This window comes from Macaca mulatta, chromosome 2 (assembly GCF_049350105.2).
Source record: "Macaca mulatta isolate MMU2019108-1 chromosome 2, T2T-MMU8v2.0, whole genome shotgun sequence".
Taxonomy (NCBI): Eukaryota; Metazoa; Chordata; class Mammalia; order Primates; family Cercopithecidae; genus Macaca; species Macaca mulatta.
In genome coordinates this window covers 90,536,679-90,549,750 of record NC_133407.1, presented here as the reverse complement: position 1 = coordinate 90,549,750, position 13,072 = coordinate 90,536,679, and the positions used below count along the sequence as shown (strand labels likewise).

Here is a 13,072-nt window from a genome sequence, read left to right as displayed (position 1 = left end):
TGCAGTGAGCCGAGATCGCGCCACTGCACTCCAGCCTGGGCAACAGAGCGAGACTCCGTCTCAAAAAAAAAAAAAAAAAAAAAAAAAAAAAAAAAAGAGTAAGAGAAGATAAAGAATCCAGGAAAGGAGAAAAGATAAAAAGAACTATAAAGTAGGAGAGAACCTGGGAAGTTAAATAGTTAAACATAATTCAAGTCAAATAAAGAGAGGATTTGAAGAATATACATACATGCATACATACATACACATATACATATATACACACACACACACTTACACATACACACACACACACGTAATTTTAAAATGTTTTTTGATGAAAGGGAACTCTAGTCCTTTTCCAGTGTTCCATAATCTCACCATCTATCTAGTTGTTTAAGCCAGAAATATAGAGTTATCCTTGACATTGTCTCTTTCTCTACCCACCTCTCAAATTTAGTCTATGAGCAACTCTATGAAGTGATTTTCTGTCTTAGTTCATTTTATGCTGCTATAACAGAACACCTGAGACTCAGGAATTCATACAGAACAGAGATTTATTTCTTACACACCTGGAGGCTGGGAAGTTCAAGGTCAAGGGCCAGTGGTGGAAAGCGGAAGAGCAACAGAGTGCACACACATAACAGAGAGGTGAAGGAGGAAAAGGGGGCCATACTCGTCCTTTTATTAGGGACCCACTTCCACAATAACTAACCCACTCCGGCGAAAATGGCACTAATCTATTCTTCAGGGCAGAGCACTCATGACCTACTCACCTAAAGGTCCCACCTTTTAACACTGTTGCATTGGGGGTTAAGTTTCTGTCACATGATCATTGGGAATGTATTCAAATATAGCACTTTACAGATACATATTTTTCTGACTGTCTTTCCGCCATTTCACTGCTGCCTGGGCTAGGCTAGCATCATCTGGATTACTACAGTAGCCTTTCATCTGGCTTCTTGGCATCCACTTTTGTTCTTCTCCATTTTGATCACAACATTGCAGTCATAGATACCTTTGGAAAGCGCAACTACCTTGTCAGCCCCCTGCCTGATACCTTGGATGGCTTTCCATTGCTCTTAGAATGATGAGCAAACTCATTAATGTGACCTGTAAGGTCTTACCTAGCATGGCTCTTTTCTACCTTTTAGCCTTATTTCCAAATACATGCTGCTGACCCTTGCTCTCCAGACACATTGACACTCTGTCAGGGCATGGTCCCCACTTACTCCCTGTAATAGGCTATAATTTAAAGGGTAGTAGGATGGAGAATGAGTTTTTAAAATGTGTAGACACCTTAGGACATTCATAGCTTGAGGTGACGTAAATAGCTTCCTTTTTATCTTGTTTATTAATTTTCTTTTACTTCTCATTAGGATGTAAGCTGCAATGAACATACTAAATACCACCATGTGCCTGAAATCAAAATTACAACTTTATATGCTTATATGAAAAAAGACAGCTTTCTTCATATAGGCATGTAAATCAGAGCACATTCGTTTTCTTTATACCATTTATTTTTCACTTTCAGTTCAGCAAACACTAAATCCACGTGTCAGTGGGGAAATAGACCCAGAAGATTGAGAAGCAGATTGTTACAGACATTCTCTAGCCAGTTTTCTTTGTACCAGTTCTATTGTTATGTTTTCTATACCCACAAAAATTTTCTCATATTTGGGTATATGTTATCTAAACTTTCCTTCTCCTTTATACATAAACTTTATTTCTCTATCTCAACTTTTCTTTTGATTCATTCCAACAGAGAAATGAGTCCTGTGCTGTTCTATTTTTATGTTTTCAAAGCAAACAGTTACCTTGAGTTATCTACACAGAGAGCCTCACATGGCTGTTCCCAAGCACCACACAGGACCAAATAAAACCACCATGAAGCAAAGTTAAACCAGTGAATGATCACCTTCACAGAGAGGGAGAAATGGGACTAATCCTGTTAAAACATGATTAAAATGTGGCCTCTAAAGTTAGGTATTATTTTCTTCTGGATGTCAGGTTTTTTTTCCCCTTCTTCTAATTTCCTCATTTGAAATATAGTAGGAAACAAACAATCCAGAGACAACCAATAGTTCCAGCATTTCTACAGAAATAGAATCCTTCTGTAGGAGTTCAATTTCATGGACTATACGTTCTTCATGTAGTCTGAAATTTTCAGATGCTTATGCAGAACCAAACTGAAGACATTCAAGAATTATCTCATGAGCAAGATTTACCAACTGCTTCTCTATCCTTCTCATAAAGTGCCTTATGCAGCATGTCCAGAATGATTCTCTGCATCTGATGCAAAGCAAGAAAGATTCTAGATTTGCATTTGAATTGCTGGCTATTTTTAACTTTCTCAGAGTTTTACTTTGAGAGATATTTTACCTTTGTGGATGAGTTATGGAGTCAGGTGCTTGACCTTTACCAGCTTTCCAGTGAAAAATCCAATGAAGAAAAGACTTCAAATGTCTTACAAAACCAAACTCATTATTTATGAAGTCCTGAACTATGTCAGTGACATTCCCAGACACACATAGTGTAGTAAGGGCTTTATTTCAAGAAATTTCCAAATTGAATCCTCCTTAGTAAGAATCCTATGTGGACTAATTTTGTAAATGATTTCCAATCATAGAAATGCCTGTGAGTGACAGGATTCCACAACCAAACAGACAACATCAGAACTCATATGCTGCTCTTTCCTTCCCCTTCTATAATCTCCTTCCCCTTCTATAAGTGCCCTCTCTACACCACGGTGTGCAAAGGAGATTCTGTGGAATTAAAACTTGTGTGGTTTCTGGAACCCTAAATCCCCAGTCAAGCAGCCTGGTAAATAAAGATAAGACATTTTCTTGATTTCCCTAACATGGCTTTACCTTAGGGGATAGGGTGAGGAGGAGGACATATATTAATCAAGAAATTGTTTTTAAAAAACCTATTGTATATTTTTAATATAGTTCTAGTCATCTGAGATTTATAAAAACATCGTTGCTGCTTTCAATGAGTTTGCAACCTAATTATCTGGCTAAAAATTAGACTTTAAAATTTTAGTTGCATATTTTACTACTTGCCTGTGTTTTTGTTCATCAGCTAGATTTGTTGAAAACTGAAAATGAGCTCTCATGTCCAGAATCTTTTGGAGTTTTAATTTTACACTCAGGAAAACACCAAGATGACAAGGAATCTACATGTGGGATTCAGCTGACATTTTCCCTATTTAGTATAAAGCTGGCAAATGTAAGCCAAAGCCCTCCTGTCCAGTATTATAAGTATCTTCTCTTTCTTTCCTAAAGAGTCAGCAAACTTGACATTTGACTGCTGATTCATTTTCTCCCCTTCCCAGAGCTGAAATACTCACCCAGGCTCATCTGTCACCCTGGCTTTGATGAGGAGGGGGTTTAGGCATTTGCTGTCTGGGCTGTCAAACTCAAAGTCAGCTTCGAATGGAAGTTCCCACCATGTGCTTTAGAAAAATAGGGTAGTGGCTGTGGGCAGACAGCAGAGAGGAAGGAAGGGAGAAACAGTCAAAAAGAGCATTTGATGTGGGCCTGGGAATATAAAGAGAAGAGGTGAGAGAACAGGTGAATGAGAGGTTAGTGAGCCCATGGCAGATCCAGGGCTTAATTATTATAAAATAATTCCCTGCAGTACTGTATTTCTGCGGTGTATGATTTTTTTTTTGACCATGTGGGCATTTACCCTTTTTAGGTCAAACTGGACACTAAGAAATCTACTATAGATATGATTGATTTGTTCTTTCAAGAAACACTTATTGAGCGTTAACTACTGCCGTGAACTCTGCTAGGCACTGAAAGTACTGTGATGATGATGACCTAGTCCTTAACCTTTCAGAGACTTACAGTTTAAGGAGGGGTGGAAGGAGGCAGATAAGTGAACCAAAGATCATAGCAAAGTGTAATAAAGGCCATGCACAGAGTATTCTTGCAACAAAAAGGAGCAACATATTGTGAAGATTAAGAAAAAAAATCAAATCTTAAAAATCTGTGACATTTTTATGACAGTGACACATACACACTTTTGGAGAGAGATATTAGTGTTGGGACCAGTTGCACTTACAGAGGAAGACTTGAGAAATTACAAAATGTTAAGGAAAACATCCCCCAAAATTCAACCATTAGTTACCAAGCTTCAGGAATCAGAAATTTGAGAAGTTATTTGGTGCAGAATGAAGCTCAGAATTGACCAAAGAAAAGTTTAACCTATGTAGTAGACCAGGATTTGAAAGTTTCCAAATAGCTTAATTGGAGGTAGTGATTTTTTTTGAGTGATTAAATGAAACACCCTTTGGATTCAAAAATTCATGCTAAATCTAGAGTAACTGATGAGGCTAATTGCCAATTTCACGCACGTTGTGCACTGAAGTCATTTGTATGATCGTGCATTCACCTGGTCAGTTTCTCAGGGTTTCTGTCAGTGCAGCCACAGAGTGAAGACACTGGACATGTTGAAGTTGAAGCCTGACAATGCCAACGGAAGGCACTGGGTTGAAGTTCTGTCCCAGGTATGTGAATTATAAAAATAGGTTTGGTATCTCAGAGAGGCAGACATTTTCTTTGATTTTTCCAGAATTGCTTCTTTCATTTTGGGTCTAATAAGAAATGAGCAAATGTCATACATTTCAGGAAAATTGGTTTCTGGTTCTGGTCAAATGACTCTTAGATGACATCCATTGAATGAATTTGGAGACATGAAATACCAAGAAGTAAAAACTAAAGGAGACTTTTAAACCAAATCTCGCAGTATTATAATAATAAACACAATTCAACTTGATAGTTTCATCTTCGATCATAATAGTTTCATACAAATGGGTCAAGGCATTATGCACTAATTTGTGCCAAGCATGGTGCTGATACCTGGGCACAGGTTATTTCATTTAATCCTTGTGACCCCATGAATAATATACCATTACTACCTACATTCCTGCTGAGGAAAGGGAGACTCAGGCAAGATGCAGAATTGGGATTCAAACGAAGATATTCAGGGCTGTGAAACTGGTTTTCTAATACTCCATGATACGGCGTGTCTAGAGAGGGCCTTCTTAATTTGTTAGTTTGCATTCATTCAAATTGTTTCCTGGGAGTTTGAGTGTACTTTCTTTAGGGAAAGAGCACATGAGACACCTGCATTCTTCAAATATGAAAGACGATTCTATTCTTTAGATTCTTCCTTTAAAAAAAATCCCCCTAATCACTGGTAGCGTTCAGTCATCAAATACATTAAAGACGGTTAATCTAACATTCTATTTATCAGGAGTCTTTACAGCTGAATAGAGACTAAATTTTGATAGCACAGTAGCTCTTTGACCTTGAGCAATTTGATTACCTTTCCTACTTCTGAGTTTTCTTATCTGTTCAATGGAAGGTATAATATCTACTGCTGAGGTATGCTGTGAAGATTAAATAACAATAGTAATAAGATAACTATTACTTTTTGAGCTTCTCCTCTGAGCCAGTTACTCTAATGGGAAAGTGGTATATATTATGACATTTAATCTTCAACCCAACCAGGTAGTTATTACCGTCACCAATTACCACTAAGGAAACTGAGGCTCAGTAAGATTTAAGAAACTTGCTCAACATCATGTAGCTATTGTTATATTTAAAGTTTTGGTGCTGCAAAAGGAATAGCACTCGAATGTAAAATTTTCTTTTTAATTCTCAGCAAGGCAAGTTACTTCTATAGAAGGGTGCACCCTTACAGATGGAGCAATGGTGAGCGCACACTTGGACAAGGGAGGGGAACGACACGTGGCCCCTGCTGCTGTGTCGTTCCCCTATTGGCTAGGGTTAGACTGCACAGGATAAACTAATTCCGATTGGCTAATCTAAAGAGAATGACAGGGTGAGTGCTTCTGCGGGAGTCAGGTAAGAGCAGGTAGCAGGCAATCTGAATGAGTTAGGGTGGAGCAGGTGATCAGAATGAGTCAGGGTGGAGTAGGTAATCAAAAAAGGTTGCTTTACGAGGAAGTTAAGTTTAAAAGTAGAAGGCAAAGAATTGAACATACTGATATTAATTCTTTGAAAAGAAATTTACAACCCATATCTAACAACGTGAAGTGAGACTCAAACCAAGTTTATCTTGTCTTAATACTTGTATTTATCTCCGATGCTGCATCCTTTTCACATCACACAACCTCTTGACACTATAAAACATTCTAGAAATATTGGACATTATTATTTACATCCAATTTGTACAATAAGATTATTGTATTATATTTTAATTGATTAAAAAAATGTATAAATGGTAGAGAAGTCACTGTTTAATAGACCATGAGATTGTACAATGCTGATTTTGAAAGTGTAAATGAACAGTACGATTATTGATTAGTATTAATTGATTCCTGTTGCTGCACAGGCTACTGGGGCTTGTACCCTTAGGAAGCCATACTGACCCCAATCATCCCTTCCAACTTGATTTTACCATTCCTTTCCTTATCACCAGGGAAGAGCAAAGAAAATATAGGACATGTCAACATTTACAGTCATTTGTATAGGAGATCTGTGAAAATGTCCTTTTTGAAATAGAAGTCATCTTTTGGATAAGATCAAATTCAGACAAATTGAATTTTCATTTGCTTTGACATGGATTGGAATCAGTGATGTGATTTTTCCCCCCTCCTGTGCAGGGAGGGGAAAGAAAACCATCTTAATGAATTTCCTTAACTTTCTTGAAGGTGCTCAATATTTTTCTCTTTGGAAAAAGCAACAGAATGTTATGACACTCAAGTTGAGAGCTCTGACTCTCAAGTTGAAAAACTTATACTTGGAATCTAATGCTACTAATGGATTTTGATGAAGGAAAACATTTAATTCCTACATTGAACAACTTGTTCATTCATTTGACAATTGCTCATTAAGTGCCTACTGCATAAGAGGCCCTATTCTAAGTGCTATGAATACTTCAGAAGGCAAATAAAAATTTCTGCTTTCATAGAGTTTACAATTGAGGAGAAGGGAGATAGACAATAAAATCTTAGCATGTAATGTCCTGGGGATAATATGGTATGCTGCAGAGAAAAAGAAAGCATTGTCTGGGAATAAGAAGTATGCAAAAGGTTGTGATTTGAAAGGTGTTTTCAGGGAAGTTTTCTGACATTCAGCAGAGACCTGAAAAAAAAGTAAAGAACTGAGTCAAGTGACTATGCAGGGGAAGAATTCTTTAGGCAGCAGGCAGAGCAAGTCAAAGGCTCTGAGGTTTGAGAGTGCTTGGTGGATTTGAGCCCTAGCCCAGGAGGCCAGCATGGTGGCAGTGGAATGGGAAAGAGTGGTAGCAGAAGGGTACAGGGAGGAACCAGATTATTCCAGGGCACACGGGCCACTGTAAGACCTTGGCTTCTATCTGCAGTCATACAGAAAGACATTGGAGGCTTTTGAGCAGAAGGTATGACTTAACTTCAATATTGAAATGACCACCGGTATTGGGTAGAGAATAGAACATGTGGGTGCGAGAAGGGAGGCAGAAGTAAGAGACCAACTGTGAAAAATATGTAATAATGTGAGAGTTGGTAGTGACTTGCCCAGAGTGGCAGCAGTGGAAATGATAAGAAACAATTAAAGCTAGGCATAGTTTGAAGGTAGAGGCACTAGGATTTCCTGTGATGTGCAAAAGAAAGAGAGGATCACCGAGGACTCCAAGGTTTTTCTGAGCAAGTGCAATGGTGAAGTTCCCATTTACCCAGATGGAGAAAAATATAGAAGGAGGACATTTTGTGCAATTCAGAAATTTGATTTTGAGCATATCCTGTGTGAGATGCCTGTAAGACGTTTAAGTGGAAATGTTATATAGGTAGTTGGATATGTAAGTATGGAAGTTAGAGGAAAAGTCAAGGTTAGAGATTAGCATTTGTGAGCTCTCTGTATATGGGAAGTTTCTGAGGGCTTGATACTAGATTGAACTCATTTAGGGCTTAAGTATAGATAAAGAAGAAATTTATAGTTGATCCATGGAACACTCCAACATTTAAAGATTTAGGAAATAATGAGGAACCAGCAGGAGATTGAAAAAGTCTCCATTTACAAAATAGGGAGAAATCTCAGATACACACACACATACTCAACACGTACACACACACTCTCTCTCGCTTTCCTTTTATTTCAGAAACCTGAGTTAAGAGGTAGGAGTCAGTCCCTGAAAAAGGACAATGTTGTTTTTCATGAAGTACCAAGAAACCTAAGGATGAAGAGGATTTGACAATGGAATGGCATCTTTAATCAGTTGTGCTTAGACAAGCAAATGACTTTGGAATTTGAGGTGAAGACATAGTACATGATATGCAGGAGGATCATGGGCAAAGATGGTAACAGGAGCTAGAAATAAACTTTTATGACATGCCTTCTTGCTATTGATATAATAGATGCTCTTTGAAAAAAATATAGCAACCGTGCAAATGAATGAAGAGAATAAAATGCACCAATTCCACCTCACTGAGATAACTGCTGCTAACATTTTGATGCCCTTTTTTCTAGTTTTTTTTCACACACACATATGCATTAACAAAATTATATATACATTCTTGCAGTCTGCTTTTTTATTTGATATAATAGCAGAAATTTATCTTTGGAAGATTTATTTTTAATTACATTTTGATGAGAAGGAGAGATGATCCAAGGGAAGATTGTGTTAGTTTGAGAATTATCTGGTCCAATATCTTCCAATAAAGCAGGATGATGACTGTCTGTGTATATGAGAGAGACAGAGAACAAGGACAACTTTGGATTCTAAGTGTCTTGGTGACGATACGATGGCTGTGTTATCCATGGGGACTGAGGAAACAGGACTGACTAAAGCTGTGCTTATTTTTTACATCAAGGGGGATTGCAGACTTGCTTTTTGCATAGCTGGAGAATTGTTTGTTTTTTATTACTAGATGTAGCAGAAGCTGAAAGAAAAAGATATCTCAAAATGTTTTGGCTGATATCTACCAATGTAAACAGGCAATGAAATTAATTTGTGATACAAAGTAGATTGTTTTGACTAAATTACTTGGTTTGGCTTTCCTCACAGCTTACAAAGAAGAAAAACAAGCACCATATCTCCTCTATATTTTTCATGTTGTGGGCGTTCAGTCCAGACACATATATCATCAAGAATTAATATGGAAACTTTTTCCTCATCAATCTGTGAAAATTGTAAAAATTCATTTTAGTTTATCAGTAAAGTGTTATGAGCATAACCACAGCAAAATAATTTCTCCTGTTGACAACTTTCATGGCACGAATTGCCTCCAAAGTAAATACTTGATGCAATTAGATTCAGAAGATATTGGTAAGACTAGAGGCACTGAAAGTCCTTTTACCCTTAATGAAATTAATGAAAATAATAGAAATAATATTGATTTTTAAACCTCTAACAACAGTAAGTAAAATGTATGTGTGTATTTTTGTTTGTGTATTTTGAGCTCTCTCTTTCTATACATGCATTCTTGACTGGTGAGGTCAATTGGCTGGAGAAGGGACTTTACAAGGTCAAGGGCACACATTCCACTGGCCACATAGAAGCAGAAAACGATGTCATAGCTATCAAATGCACCAAGAATTCCATACAGTCATTTCATGGACATGTGGTCTGGTCACGTAAAGACCAGCCAAGAGAGTTCGGCTGGTTCAGTAAAATCCACCACACTGTTAGGAAAAACAAACAGGAAACTTTAACATAGATGCCATCTACTATGGGGCAATGATTTCAACTTTGTATGTGGATTACAGTATATATACAGAAGCTCACAAATACACAAACTCAACTGCATCAGAGAAGAGCAAAAGCCCTACTTATCCTTAATTGCAGTATTTAGCTGAAAACAAACATACTCTAATTGTCTTACACTTTTATTTCTAGTTAATTCTGCATTAGTATGGAAGTTTTAGATGCATTTGAAGAATATTGCATTCTTTTATAAATTTATAATTATTTCATGTATCTGCCATTCGTTATAACCAATCTATGCCTCAGAATATAGAGTTTTTCAGAATATAAAGCAACATCTTTACAGCTCAGAGTTTGTGAAGTCCACTGGGGAAACAACACAACAGCACTGAGAAATTCACTTACTATGTTCCTGCCACTTCACATTGAGGGTCATATGCAATGACAAAGACTGAAATTTGCACCATAGATCAAGTTGAGAAAACACTGGTTTCTGATCATTGTACTTTTGCCTTAGAAATCTCAGCTTGTGATTTCCTGACATTTCCTTTTCTGATTGTGCTATACCGATCCCATATAAAGTACAAAGCAGTAATAATAAGTTCCTTTGTAAATCTACCCATTATCCACTGGACTTTGGAACCCAACTGCCCCTCTCATATTTGAAGGAGAATTGTGTTTTTATGCTGTTCATTTGAAAAACAAAACAAAACAAATAGGTAAAATGTCAAGTCCATAACCTCTACCAAATCACCATTTCCATCTGCAGCCCCGGCAGTTGTTGAAAAGCAAGAGCAGGAACCGAGAGAAAGCCCCTTCTTTTAGTCGAAAACTCTTGCTCTGCTTAGCAAAATCATGAACCCAAACAGTGTGGGTCAGCCTTTCAATATGCAAAACGGACGAAGGTACCCAATTTTCTTTTATAATAGATTACATAGGAAGTAGTTCTTTGTCAGGGAAATTTGTCCTAATCTTCCAATTTCCCCTTTGAAAAAATCAGACTCTGACCATCAAAACACATTGACTGTAGAAATAAAATATTTATCTAACAGGTTTCAAATCTTAAGGACCGCTTCCTCTTTATTTTTCTTGGACCTTTATGCCTTCCACCCACCAAAGTCTTCACTCAGCCCTACCAATAGCCCAGCTGGCACCACAGATAAGAGGCAAAGTGTTTCCTTCGTGACCTCTAAACATTCTACTCCACAGGAAAAGCAGAGTGGAATGTACACTCAGCAGGCTATAAGCCTGGTGCCACTTTGTCCTGGAGGCATTTCTGCCATAAAACATAATAGTAGCCACTGTGTTTTGCTCTAAGCAGACCATCTCCCACTCCCCTCTCCCTCCTCTTCCTGCTTCTCACTCCGCACCTGGCTGCAATTCACGATCCGCACGCCACAGAGCAAACAAAAAAGCATGAAACAGCAACAGATTCCTTTGTTTTACATGCAAATCCTACCTCCGGTAGTTGTCACATCTTCCTCAAAAGCCACGCTTAATTTTTAATGACAGCGATCCAGTGCAGTCCTCCAAATAGCCACCGGTAATCATCATTACCTCTTGTGCCTAAAGCCTTTGTGGACCATTAATGTCACAACCCTTTCTAACTCATAGCTTTAATTCTCCCTGCTCAAAATGTCTGAAAGAGTTTGGAAGGACAATAGGAGTGACAGGCACGCTAGACAGCCATGCTTGAAATTAGTTATCTGGAGCTCCGTTAAAGCTGCTTCATACTGTTTTGAAGCGTGCAGGAGGTAGGATTTATTAGCCTATGATAGGCATGCTGTTTCTGTTTTTATTAAATACTGTAATAGGCTGTCTGTTAGCAATGCTGTGATAGGTCCAACATCACTTCCCCACTGCTTTCGAATTCTCATATTAAAAAGGGAGAGAGGGCTCACAGTCTTCCTTCCCAGACCGACATCGCCCTGCACTGGATCAGATTTCCAAATCCTTCTTAACTATAGGAGAGACAGCCAAATAGGTATTTTCGATACGGAAAGTGAACTTGGTAGTAAACAATCTAGGATTCTCCAAACAATTCTCTTACTCCCAGTAAGGGATTCCTGCTCTTCCCAGTTACAAAAATAAGTGTTCTCTGGAGTTAGGTATGAGAATCAATCCAAAGAAGAAAAGTTCTCATTATTACTGAGGTATGACTTAAGGTACACATGTACACAAAATCTCAAATTATAGATCAACTGGACTGAATGGATCATTTAGTGCACAAAGTGTTTATTTTATGCTGACTCGCAAAGCTTTGTGTTTCAGACCGAAGCAATCACATGTCAGGCACAATTGTCAAACGGAAAGAATGAATGGTGGACGGAAAGAATGGGAATGTGTACACTGTCTTGCTCCACTTTGGACAGTCATGATCATGGAAGATAGAAGAGGGATTTCTTAACATTGGTCAGAGAAGAGGGTATTAGTCTGCTGGAAGTGCTACTCTGAAAAGTTAAGTACCTTTGCAAGTAAGGAAGCAGAGAAAGTTCTTAGTAGCTCAAGTAACATTTTATCCTCCAACTACCCAACTTATTCATTACCTTCTGCATTTCCTTTCTTCTTTCTACCCCAGGAGCAATAGTTTTGTAGTAGTTACTACGGAAACTAGATGGTCTGCTCCAGGGAAGGGGTTAAAGAGAGCAGCAGATGTAATATGGACGGATGTGTATTATACTGGCCTATAGAACTAAAAATGAGTAGTAATTAACAAACAAAAACTGCTACAAACTACTACAACAAAATTTTGGAGAGAATGATTATAAATCACTACTATTTAATTACTGGTAGTTTTGTAATCTAGAAATGCTCTAATGATCAGGTCATAGCATCCATTATTTTATTAATGTAATAACCGAATATCTGAATTGCTCAGATGTCTGATAAAGCAAAGATACTGTTTCCTCCACTCCTTTGTCCCTCCCTCCCTCCCTCCCTCCCTCTCTGTCTCTCTCTCTCTCTTTCTTTTTCTCCCCTTCCTTCCTTCCTTCCTTCCTTCCTTCCTTCCTTCCTTCCTTCCTTCCTTCCTTCCCTCCCTCCCTCCCTCCCTCCTTCCTTCCTTCCTTCCTTCCTTCCTTCCTTCCCTCCTTCCCTCCTTCCCTCCTTCCCTCCTTCCTTCCTTCCTTCCTTCCTTCCTTCCTTCCCTCCTTCCCTCCTTCCCTCCTTCCCTCCTTCCCTCCTTCCTTCCTTCCTTCCTTCCTTCCTTCCTTCCCTCCTTCCCTCCTTCCCTCCTTCCCTCCTTCCCTCCTTCCTTCCTTCCTTCCTTCCTTCCTTCCTTCCTTCCTTCCTTCCTTCCTTCCTTCCTTCCTTCCTTCTCTCTTTCTCTCTCTCTTTCCCTCTCTCTTTCTCTCTCTCTCTCTTTCCCTCTCTCTTTCTCTCTCTCTCTCTCTCTCTTTCTTTCTTTCTTTCTCTCTCTCTCTCTCTCTCTCTCGAG

General features: G+C 38.5%; 1 protein-coding gene across 2 annotated transcripts in view; it reads right to left on the bottom strand.

Moving 5' to 3' along the window:
- The window catches only part of KCNMB2 (potassium calcium-activated channel subfamily M regulatory beta subunit 2), a 295,239-nt gene extending 283,668 nt beyond the window's left edge, over positions 1 to 11,571 (bottom strand). The window contains exons 1-2 of one of the 2 annotated variants that reach the window (XM_028843331.2): positions 11,096 to 11,371; positions 3,332 to 3,458 (exon numbers count right to left, since the gene is read on the bottom strand). The gene's annotated coding sequence lies outside the window, so the exon portion shown is untranslated. 2 annotated transcript variants of the gene reach the window in all.
- Between the last annotated feature and the right edge of the window lie 1,501 nt (positions 11,572 to 13,072).